The sequence below is a fragment of the Dryobates pubescens genome, chromosome 3 (genome assembly GCF_014839835.1).
Source record: "Dryobates pubescens isolate bDryPub1 chromosome 3, bDryPub1.pri, whole genome shotgun sequence".
Lineage (NCBI taxonomy): Eukaryota > Metazoa > Chordata > Aves > Piciformes > Picidae > Dryobates > Dryobates pubescens.
In genome coordinates, this window is record NC_071614.1 from 21813260 (window position 1) to 21825614 (window position 12355).

Genomic DNA, 12355 nt, shown 5'->3' on the forward strand with positions numbered 1-12355 from the left:
TGGGCACGCTGAGGCTCCCCAGATCGCTCTCTAAGGGAAAGCCAAAGCCACTCTTCCGCTTCCAGGGGCCACTCTCCTCCTGTCTGGCTATCCCAGGCTCTCTCTCCTGGCCGGGATCTCTCCCTGCGGCTCAACAGCCCTTTCAAAGCTGCCAATTTTCCTTGCGTCCCCTATGGCCCAAATTGCCAAACTCAAAAGCAATTTTCACCAGGGTCAGAGGATTCGTCGCCCGCTATTCAAACAGCGGCTTCTACCTTCAGCCTAATTCGTGTTGCACCATTCGCGGAGCAGCCGGGGAGGAGACAGTGGCACACCAAAGCCACGGGCACAAGTTTCCCCTAACTTGGGGCGTATGGGTGAAAACCCAGCACCCCTGCTCCAAGAATGAAGCCACCAGCCTAGCCAGGGCTCACCCCACTACTGGTGATGCCTCTCCAGAAGCAACCAAAATCCTCCAAAAACACCCCTAAGCCCGGGATGGGGAAGAGGAAGACGTGGGCGGGAGGAGACTGGTGAGTCCCCTCCAGCTGGAATCCATCCTGGCGGGGATGGTGCCGGTCCTCGGCAGAGCCAGAGCTTCCCCAGTCCTGTGCCGGGGGGAGAGGGATTGTAAAGTAAAATAAAATAAATTACGTTACATATTTTTTTTTAATGTTTAAAATACAAGACCAATATAAAATATCAAAATAATTAGGGACTCAAAATAATTCAGAGGAAAAATAAATAAAATACCCTCCCCCCCAAAGTCCCCGAGCCCGCTCCGAGGGCCGGGGGTCAGCGCTTACCTGCCGGCGGAGGCGGCGCGGTTCTCCGCGGCTCTCCGCGCTCGCCCTGCGGCCGCAGCCCGGCGTGCGGAGCGGCGCGGAGCCCCTGGCCCGGCTCGCTGCATTGTGGGAAGCGGCGCTCAAACGTGAGGCCGTGGTGCCCTCTGGTGGCAGGACCTACATGATAGGGGCGGGCTGACACCTGAGGAGGGTGTTACGGGGTCGTCTATCGGTAGATGTCTATGTGCGTTAACGTATGTGAACCCTCTAATAACCCTCACCTGGGTCCGGCACGCCCCATGGGCTCTCATCATCTACGAGAAATTTGGGGAGGGACAATTTGATGCATCCTGGGCTGCATGAAAAGGAGCATGGCCAGCAGGTCCCGAGAGGTGATTCTGCCACTCGGAATACTGTGTCTGTCTATGGGACTCCCAATACGAGAGCGACATAGACCTGCTGGAGCAGGTCCAGAGGAGGACCACAAAGATGATCAGAGGGCTGCAGCACCTCTCCTATGAAAAAAGGTTGAAAGAATTTGGGCCGTTCAGCTTGGAGAAGAGAAGGCTCTGGGGAGACTTTATAGCTACACTTAAATGTCTGAAGGGGAAGGACTGCTTAGAAGGGCTTGTAGCAATTGGATGAAGGGCAATGGTTTGAAACTGGAGCAGGGAAGATTCAGGTTGGACATCAGGAGGAAGTTCTTTACAGTGGGAGTGGTAAATATTGTTTGTCCAGGGATGTGGTGGAGGCATTCAAGATCAGACTTGATGTGGTCCTGAGCAGCCTGATCTAGTTGGAGATGGTCCTGCTCACTGCAGGGGGGTTGGACAAGATGACCATTGAGGGTGCCTTCCATCCCAATGCAATCTGTGAACCTGTTAATTAAAAGCAGGGTGCTAGGGAGAAGCAGAGGTTGCAGGAAGCTGCTTCTTTTCTCCACTGTGCCAAGGCAGCACCCCAAAACTTTGCCCTTTCCCATGCAGCATCCTAAATCTCTGTCCATTCCCACACAGCAAATTCACCCCAAAAAGATGAGAAAATAAGTGATGTCGAGGTCATTCATTTCAGAAGGAAGGAGTAGAAGTTGGGGCACATCAGTTTCTGGGGTGCAGCTCATGGCTGGTGATTCAGAGCATTCCCCTTGTTGCATGAGCATGTGCTGGAGATGGGGGTCTCTGGGTCACAGTCCCAATTCTATTCCTGACTCTTTCTGCCCTTGCTTTTTCCCACAAGCATCTTCTCTCTGCCTGAATGGGTAATTAATGCAGCTTGGACATCTAATTAATGCAGCTCAGTAGAAGGATCAACTAAATATTAACAAGACTTTGTGGCTTGCTGGAGAAGTCACCCCTCTGGGTCACCACTGGAGGAGCTTTGCTCTGCTGAACTCACCAGTGGCACCCTACTCAAAAGTCTACCAAAAATACAGTAAGCTTTTGAAGAAAAGGGATCCCTAAAGGGTGGCAACCACAGCAGAGCGGGAAGCCTACACCCAGGCAGGGTAGGATCACCCCAAAAATGGGGTTAAATCACAAACATGCTCTGAAAGTGGGTCAAAAGTAGACCCCGCATGCTTTGATCCACACATCCCGATTGCAGCAAGCTCCTCTAATATAATTCCTGTCTTTCTGACAGCACGTCATGGACAAGACCTGGAAAAGAGCCACCAGCACTGACGGAGGAGAACCACTGGATGAATCTGAGGCACAAGTGAGCAGGCTCACACACAGCTTCGGCTCCAGCTTTGTCCCTCTTCATTACCAGGGCAAGAGTGGCCAAGCCACCATGGGCAACCTCACAGGTAGGACCAGGTTCTACAGTGCCACCCTGCATCTGCTGCAGATGCAGTGACATTTCAGATCCCACCAGTGGCTTGCTCAGACTCGAAAAGCCTCTATTTAAACCAAATTCTTCATCCTATCAGCTCTGTTTGCACACTGTCGTTCCAAACACTCTGGCACTATTTCCTTCACCTCATGGTGGCAACTTGGACGTGGATAATCTGTTGTCTTCAAGAAGGTGGTGGTTGCCCAGACCTCCCTCTGTGGTACAGGAAAAGGGATCTGCAAAGATTATGAAGGCTCAAAACATTCCTCCTGGCTACAGAGCACCCATATCTGGACAGACCCATAACAGACAGGGCAGAGCAAAGCCACTGAGCCCAGCAAGGATCATCTCCTCTACATTGCTTGCCACCAGTGTGGCTCCTGGGGTACCTGGTGGGGGTGAGTTTAATCTTTTCCATTTGATTTTAATCAGCTCATCAGTGACGGGCACTGACAGCACGGTAGCTAAGAGGCTTACATCCATTATTCCCTCAGGATTAGCCTTTCTGATCCCAGCAGAGGGAGGTGGCTGCATCTCAAGCCTTGCTGGGGGTGTGCATCACACCAGTGATGGACTGCAAAACCACCTGCACCCACCTTGTTATTTAGCGGCATGCAAATACTGGTCTCTATTTGCACAGCTTGGGACTGTCTCCTTCCTTCCAGCCATGAGCTCAACAAACCCTTCCTCCAGCCTTAGAATCACAGAATCATTTTTGTTGGAAGAGACCTATAAGGTCTAGACCCTTCACCAGCTTTGTTGCCCTTCTCTGGGCAGTCTGGAACCTTAGTGTCCTTCTTCAAGTGAGAGGCAAAAGCTGGACCCAGTATTTGAGGTGCAGCCTCACCAGTGCCCAGTACCGGAGGATGATCAGTGTTCTAGTCCTGATGGCCTCACTATTGCTGATTCAGGTCAGGATGCTGTTGGTCTTCTTGGTCACAGGGGCACAATGATGCCCTATGGACTCCATAGGATGAGGGATACCCTCCCTACAGCCTTGATGGGACCATATGGAGTGCGGGGCTGTGCTTATGTAGTTGCAAGTGTGCCCTTATGTGTGTGCACACTTGGGGGTGCTCAAAGAGCAAACCTGGACCCTAAATATGCTCAGGGGAAGAGAGGTCCTGTCCTGAAAGCTTCTTGTCCCTGTTTAATGCCCTGAAAAAATCTCTGGGTAGGTGGGCATGGAGCGAGCTGGGTTGTGATGGCAAGAAATTGTGGGGAGCTGAAACAGGAGGCTCTGCTCCACTCCTCCCTCCTTGGTGTTCATCTCATGTGAGCTGAACTGCATCCCGAGGCACTCTTGGGCTCCTGGGGTGTCAAGAAGGCACCCATCAGTGTGTCCTTGGTCCCTGGGGCATAAGTGAGACACCCATCAGCCATCTGTCTTTGCTCCTGTAGCTCATCCAACAGCATTGCTGCTGCCTTAGACATGGCTCTATACATGCACAAAATCGTTGCTTCCCTGCAACCTTCCTAGAGATCATGAGAAAACTCAATAATCCCAAACATCCCGGCGAGGTTTCTCCCAGGTGGTGCCGGCCCTTCCCGGGGCTCGGGGAAGGGCTGGGGACACGGTGCCCCCCCTCAGAGAGTCGGCGATGGGATGGGATATTCCCGTGTGTGTCCCTCTCCATCTCCCTCCAGGACAGGACACCGAGCAGAGGCGGGGATTGCGTGATCCGGGAGCTGGGTGTTGCCACAACCCCATGTGTGCACCCCGTCCTGCTTGGCACCCATCTATGTCCCAGCTAAGGCCGCTTGAGCCACCGGAGCCGCTTGTCCCTCCGCGCAGGGTTCACACGGGGGGGCACTATTGCATTAAAAATCCCAGCCGGCCTCTGGGGATGCTGCTTGCTTTAGAGATGACTCCCCTCAGCCCTCCACAATGGTTTCCCCGTGGGCTTCTCAAACCTAGTGGAGAAGCTAGGGCAGACCCTGCCCAGTCTGATGCTCAGCCTCACCAGGATGAGACCTCGCATTATCCCAGGGGTTTTCCTTTTCCAGAGTGACAGAAGTGTTTGTACCCTGGGGGTTGGGTGGAAAAGCTGTGATGGATGGATCCTGACAAGCTGCCTCAAGGGACAGTGGTGGGATATCACTGGGAACCTTACAAAAACTTAGTATCATGGCTTCTCCCACAACATTCTCCCATAGCCTGCCTGCTTTGGTGCAAGAAAGCTGTTTATGCCTCTTAACAGCCTTGTGAGCCTGGGCTCGCTCTCTTCACTCCAAGCAGGCAAGACCTCAAGCTCTCTCAAGGTTACACTCTCCTTGCTATGAGCAGCCACCCCCCTCCATCTTTGGGAGCATCTCTTCATCCCCACAAACATCCATGCAGCTCCATAAGAGTCCCCCTCTCCTTGGGAGCATCCCGTGAGTGTCTTTCTATTGCCATGAGCGTTAGTTCCTCCCCACAAGCATCCTCCATCTCCACAAGCATCCTTCCATTCTCACAAGCACCCCTGCCTCCCCATGAGCATCTGTACTTCTTCATGAACATCTCTCCTTCCCCATGAGCATAAATTCCTCCCCACAAGCATCCCTCCTCCTGAGAATCCCTCCCTCCTTATAAGGATCCTTCACTCCTATGAGCATCCATTCCTTCCCAGGAACATTCCTCCCTCCATACCCGTGAGATTCCCTCCATATCAGTGAGTATCCCTCCATATCCATGGGTATCCATCTCTCTCACCCTGTGAATATCCTCCTATCCATACAAGGCAAAGTATCCTTCTCCCTGCACCCAGATTGCTCTGAGAGCTCTTTCAGGAGGCTAACAATTCCCTTCTGCCCCAAGTGGGAGGAAAAGCCTTTAAGGATGGTTTCTCCTTAGGGAAAGAGGGCACAGATGGGGGCAAATGTTTTACAATGAGCTCTGCTTACTGCGGGAGCAGAGGAGAGTGAGGACAGGGACTCACCTGATGCTAGGGGTTGGGTCAAGCCTAGTCTCGGCGACACCACATGAGTTTGCAAGGTGGTGCAGCTCTTCACCTGCTCCTGTACCATCCTTGATCCCACTAATCTGATGAATCCAAAGCCCCAGAGGGCCTGGAACAGGAGCATCTTTGGGAGCTTGATTTACTGCTGATCAAGGTAGATGCAGAGCAGAGATGTCCCCACGACAGCCACTGATGCTGCTAGGGCTGCAGGGCTCCTCTCTCCTGGGCTTTATGTGAAAAATCCACGTTTCAGTCCTGCTTTTTCAGGAGCTGCTGCTCTGTATTTTCTCCTTTGCTACATCCCACAAGTGTGCAGCCCGTCCCATCCCTGCTGACTGTCCCCAGGGTGCTGCGGTGCGGGATGGGGCAGCCCTGTACCCCATCACAGCCCTGGGGACACGAGTGCTGCAGAGACGAGTAAGGATCGCTCCCATGCAGCTGGAGGAAGAATCGCTCCCGCGGGGAGGTCGAAAGGGTCACTCCCAGTGAGCGACGGCGTTCGGGGCGGAAGGGGGGGCGGGGGGCTGGGGGTGCCCCAGCACCTGTTAACGGCAGCAGGGCTCGGCACCTCCTTGCTGCGCCGCTGCTAATTTGTCGCAGGTCCAGGGGCCGGCGTGGCGAGGCCGTCACTCCAATTAGCACCGCAGCCCTTCACGGCGCTCAGGGGCTAATGAGCTTTGGCAGGACTCGGGGAGTTCGCTCGCTCTTAAAGGCACCCAGAGACTGCCTTAACCCTCCGTCTGCCGAGCCCTGCCCAAGCGGCGCTAAGGGGTCACATTTTACTGGGCTGCGGCCAAGCTCAAGTCCCCCCATGGGAGCTCCAGGAGCTTTCCTGAACAACCAGGTGCTTCAAAACTGCTTTTCACAAGGAAGGTTGGATCACGTAAGGCCTCTTCCAACCTGATATTCTGCAATTCTAGGATTTAGGGAGAAGCATTTCAAATGCAAAAAGAGATTTGAAATATAAAGATTGCTTCTTCTTTTCAGTGGGGCCCACATGTTGGTTTAGTCTCACACTTTATTGCTCTACCATGAGCTGGCACATTGAGGGCCCCTCTCCTTCCGTGCATTGGTGCCACCATCCCCAAGGGCTTGCCAGCACCTCTTTCTCAAGGTTCATGGACCACCATGAAAGCCCCAAATCTCCCGTGCAAGGAAGAATCAGCAAGAGGAGCTGGTTGTCCCCCCAAATCTAAAACTTTAGGAGCAAGGTTAGCTTTTATTTAACCTCCATTTCTGCAGCCAGGCAGATGTTTTGTGTCTTTTAGCAGGGGCTGAGCCTTATCTCATTGCAGCATTTCCATAGCAGAGAGCAGAGAGCTTTGAAGGTGTCGTGGCAGCTCGGCAGAGGTATGTTGAGGCTCGTCGCTTCTGACAGATTCCAGGTGGGATTTGTTTCTGGATTATGTTGCAGTTCAGGGCCTTAAGGGATTTCTTCAGCATGTTCTCCCAAAAGCAGGAAGCTTCCACACCAATAAACATGAGAAGCAGTGGAGGAATTGTCTATGCCAAAGAGGATGGATTTAAAAGAAAGCAAACAAAGGAGATCTCAAGACAAAACAGAAGGAAATAAAGTCAGTATCTGAAGTTCTGAGAGCCACAAATGTACCTGAACCCCCTTGTTTTCGTTAGGGCTCCAAAGCCATGAGCTGAGTGACAAGCATGGGGCAAGACCTTGCACCCTGCTTGTCTGTCTTGTTTCTGCAGATCAATGTGAAATAAATATATAAATATGGGGGTCCATTTTGGTTCCCTCACTCCAAGAAGAACATTGAGGTCCTGAAGCATGTCCAAAGGGCAACAAAGCTGGTGAAGGGTTGTGTGTGATGCACCTACCACAAAGGTTTAGAGCACAAGTCTTTTGAGGAGTGGCTGAAGGGATCTGAAGTTGTTTAGCCTGGAGAAAAGGAGGTTGAGGGGAGACCTTCTCACTCTCTACAGCTCCCTGAAAGGAGGTTGGGGCAAGGTGGCTGTTGGCCTTTTCTCCCAAGGAACAAGGGATAGGACAAGAGGAAACAGCCTCAAGTTGCACCAGGAGAGGTTTAGGTTGGACATGAAGAATGATTTCTTCCCTGAAAGGGCTGTCAAGGCCTGGAACAGGTTGCCCAGTGCAGTGGTGGAGTCACCATCCCTGGAGGGCTTTAGAAGCTGTGTACATGTGATGCTGAGGGACATAGTTTAGTGGTGACCTGGCAGTGCTGGGTTAATGGTTGGACTTGATGGTCTTGAAGAGCTCTTCCAATCAAAGCAATTCTGTGACTCTATGATCCAACATAATATATACTATGCTATACTATACTGTTATATTACATTCATTCTATTATTATAATACATGTTATAATTGTTATGAATAGCATTAAAATGTTGTATTACAGCAGCTTGAGATGAGGTTGACAACCGCTTGGCACTGCAGATCCATCCTTCTTCAGCTTTCCCACCATTTCAGATGCTCCCCCAAACCTGATGAGCATCCCTGCAGCCCTCTCTTGGCACACTTTCCAGCCACCCAGGAAACTTCTTAAAGCCTGCCCTGATGTAGAGACAGTTGCTTCAAAATGGACCCAAGTGCTGTAGGTGTGTTGCAAAGACAATGTGTTAAATGAGGGCATGAAGTAAAGGATCTTGGTGCAATGTGGGATTTAGTATAACAAAAAAGCAAATGAATGGGTGAGGAAAAAGTGGCATTCCCCAAGCTGAAGCCCTTGGACATGTCCTTATGGGATAGAGGGGGAGCAGGAGGTGCAGGTGGGGCCGTGTGAGTGGGATGTGGATGTTGGGAAGAGGCAGGAAACACACAAAGGCATTGAAACCAGGGACTGACTATCAATCAAAAGTGCTTGGAGTATCACAAAAACCAGTCAGACTGGTAGCAAAGCAGGTTGGAAATGTGGGTCCCAGCACGTGGCCATGCAAAAGGGTCAGCAGCTTTGTCCTGCTGTGTGGCAGTAGCACTGAGCTGGTGATAATGCCTGAAGAACAGCTATTAAAAAAGGATCCTTCTATTTCCACCTGCTGTGCTTCCATCTTTTCTTACCGTGGAGTTCTTGGAGATTTTAATTTCTTCAGGATTTGTGCAAGGCCAGGTTCTCCTCTGCCTTCAAACTGGTGAAGAAATTGCAATAAGAGCATGAATCAGCAGGGCAGAGGGGCAAAGCTGGACCCAAACCAGTAAACAGAGCGCTTGGGTGCATCAGAAATGCAACAAGGACTAAAACTGGCTGCCTTATTCTCAGTGTAGGGAGGAATGTGGGTCTGGGCTTCCCTCTGCCTCCAGCTCTGGCCATGACTGCTCTCTCAGCTACTCTTATTTCACACTTATTTGGTCTCCCTGTCCTGCAGGTCATTAAAACTATCTTTAAACTTTGCCTTCCACACATCCTGAGGGCTAAACTCGCTCATCCCTTGCACTGACTCCTCTGGGACATGCAAAGGCGGTGCACAAGTGGGCAGATAAATGACGACTCATCCCTGATGGTTTTAGCTGTGCTAAGAAACCCCTCACCACCAGCTGCCCCAAATGCCTGAGGCAGACAATTTCCTCAGCTGCTCAACTTGAACGCTGGCAATGCTCACAAACCAGTTTAAAGCCAGGGAAGACAGCGTTAGGAGGAGGGATATTGTCCCTTCTGCCCTCCTTGTTGTGGTGCAGGTCCTTACAGCAGGACAGGCAGCTGCCTTTTCAGTGTATCCAACCAGCTCTGTGAATCCCCAGCGCTTGGTAGCCACAGCCCTACCTTGGCTTTCACTAAAAGTTTTCCATAGCCAGCAGCCACCACTCCCAGGGGCTCTTCAGGTGCTGCAGTTGCAGCATCCCCACAGAAGCTGTTTTGGGAAGGAGCTGCTGTGCTGAGGATGCTGCGCACATGGGCTGACTTCACTTCTCCATGTGGCCCTGCACAATTTTTGTCTGAACCAGCAGCTCCTAAATTTCATCCTTGAGCTGAGTTATCTAAATGAGACCCAGACCAGTAGCACCTGTGATTACTAATAGCAGTCATTTTATCACCAACATTGCAAGACCCACAGCATAGGGCTTCCCAAACTGAAATAACCACCTGTCTGCCTGGGTGCCAGGCAGCCACTTCACAAAAACAGAAGTCCCCTGTTCTTGTGTTTGATTGGGCAGCAAAAAACCCAGCACAAGCCCCCAGACACCCTCAGTGCTGCTGCTCCCAAATCCACCTGCCATGCCTTGGCTCGCTCCTCTTTTTGCTCACAAAATGCCGGTGGTTTGAGCGGTCTGTTGCTGTTGGGTGGAACAAACCAGAACCCAAAGTCTGTGGAAAGCTTTGTGTTTGCTGGAAGGGTGCCCAGTGTCCATGAGCACAGATGTTGAGGAAAAGATTAAGCCTAGAAAGTCCTTCTTCAAATTCAGAGCACTGGAGTAAAATGTAATATTCAACTCTTTGCTGCCTCTGAGCTGGGTTTTAAGGGAGGAGGTTAGTTCCACACATTGGCGAGGGTTTGAAGGCCGATTGAGGAAGAGACTCAGGGTTTTTCCATGGTTTTATTAAAAACTTTCCAAGGTCTAAAATGAAAATGTACAGCTACTACAACATGACCAGTTTGTACACTCACAGTTAAAGTGCTAAAAATTAAACATTACACAACCGACACTGGACTACTGTAAATGAGCCTACCAAGAGCCAAGCGCAAGTCAGGTCAGCTACAGTCGGGGCCTAGCCCATGCTAACAGCCATGTGCACCCTCTGTGCACAGCTCTCACGAACACCAAAGCCTCCTCCTCTCTCATTCCAAAGGGCTGAAGTTACAACAGCGACAGGAGCGTGGTGTGGGGAGAGGCGGTGGCACCGGTACACGCTCCGGGCCCTGCCAGAGCTGGCAGCCGCTGGCGACAGGCAAACACCGCCTCAGGCACCCTGCCTCTGGGGAAAAGAAACCTTGGTCCAGGGAGGAACAAAGGACATTGGGGTAGGAGTGAAATTCCACATTCAATTTGACATTCAAGGCTAATTAACCTAGGGGTGTCTCCCATGTGGGGGCTGCTCCATTCTGCACCCCAGTTTCTGGTACATCCAGAGCTGCCTGATCCCTACTGCCATCTTTTGGGGGAGTCCTCAGCCCCCTGGAACTGGGCTGTGGGGTCTGCTTCCATGGGTGGGCATTGCCCTAAGGGCTGGCCCCAAGTTGCCCAGTTCTTATGGTCTCCCCAGGTGCTTCTGGAGCTGTCTTCCCTCCCCTTGTTGCTGGAATAACTTGGCAGCCATGGTTGCTTTGTATGTGGCTGGATTTTGGCTGGAGAGGCCCTGAGCAGCCCCATGCTCACCACTGACCCCAGGTACAGTTTATATCTAAAGCTTCCATGGTAAAATGTAGGTCTAAGCATTAAAAAGAGGGAGAGCCCTTGAAAGCAGACAAATTCATACCTAGATGTGACTTTTGCTGCTGTTGGACTTTTTAGGCTGTAAGAAGATCCAATGGCAGGGCAGCTGCAGGGTGTCCTGTGACAGCCTCTGCCATACAGTGTGACCGCACCTCTGAGTCCTGATGTGTCACAGCACAACGAGAGCTATGAAGAGATTAAGAGAGAAGGAGCATCACAAACTCAGGGGAAGCTGCTGCCAGTGGCCATCAGGCCAGTGTCTGTGTTCACAGCTGCAGCCAAGTGCTCATCCGCCCTCAGCCACCTCCTGTTGGCCAGACCGGACAGCAAAGGTGTTGGAGCAAAGCGTGCTGTGCTGCATTGCTCCCTGCTGGAGGATAAACCAGGAGCTTCAGTTCCCTGGATCACTGCGAACAAGAAGCCAAGGGATTTACGGGAAGTTTTGATACCACAATCGTGCAAAGCAGCATCTTGGAGCTTCAGTCGTTATGCATAGGATGGAGATACATTAACCTGCTGCTGAGACAAGCTGGAGGAACTGGGCTATGTACAACTTCTCTGCCTGCTTCAGAGCAGAGAGGGTCATGCTTAGCGGCATGCATCTGCTGGAGAGGAACAAAGCGCTACTGTGAAGCCCTCAGGAACCTGTGTTTGGCTGCAGGTACATTAGGTCACGCCAAGCCCAAAGCAACCAGAGTGTTTCAGCAACTGCAGAACTGCCCTCCTGGGATGGGGTTTAAGCTCTGGGGGAATTCAAGGATTGGCACCAGTCCCAGAAACTAGATGCCAAGGCTAGAGATCTTGCCGGTCAGCTGGGGGTGCCAGATAGGAAAGCACCGCAAAAACACAGCCAAGTATCGCTGCCAGAGATGGTGGCTGAGCTGCATTCAACATCAGGCATGCCTCAGAGCCCCGAGGAGCAATGATTTGGGAGCTGAAGCCCTGCCAGTGCCTGGGCCAGGGAAACGGCAACAGGGCTGGAGCAACAACCTGAGACATGAAACCTGAAACAGCCACTGGGAAGGGCTTTGAAACCCCGGGAAGGAATGCGGAGCTAGAGCGGCACGCCAGCTTGGGCGTTGAAGAGCAAAGGGAGGGTCTGGGATTACAGGGGTAAGGGCAGGGGTCAGAAAACCCAGCCAGAACTTGGGGTCTACATTCTGATCACTCCTTTGGAGTAATCAAATCTGTCCCTTGTGTGCAGGACTCGTGAGCAAGAACAGCTTAGATATTCCCATCCGGAAATGACCCAAGAACTAAACCTCAGAAATTAACACAATTTCCAGCAGGATGAATTTCAAACCTCCATCACCCTTACCCTCCCTGACTGAAAACAAGTCAAAGCATTGCTACTATTTTAAATAAAGCCCTGGAACTTGAGCCAAGAAGATCAAGATAAACACTAGAGCTTCTTTAGTTCAGTTGCAGTGTTAGGGAAACTCAGCTGCCCAGATCCTTCTGCAGATCCAGATTCC

The 12355-nt window shown here is 51.6% G+C and overlaps 1 protein-coding gene across 1 annotated transcript in view; it reads right to left on the minus strand.

Moving 5' to 3' along the window:
- EXTL3 (exostosin like glycosyltransferase 3) overlaps positions 1-873 on the minus strand; it is a 179865-nt gene extending 178992 nt beyond the window's left edge. Inside the window, exon 1 of the mRNA XM_054179752.1 lies at positions 786-873. The gene's annotated coding sequence lies outside the window, so the exon portion shown is untranslated. The remainder of the gene's footprint in view (positions 1-785) is intronic.
- Positions 874-12355: the final 11482 nt, after the last annotated feature.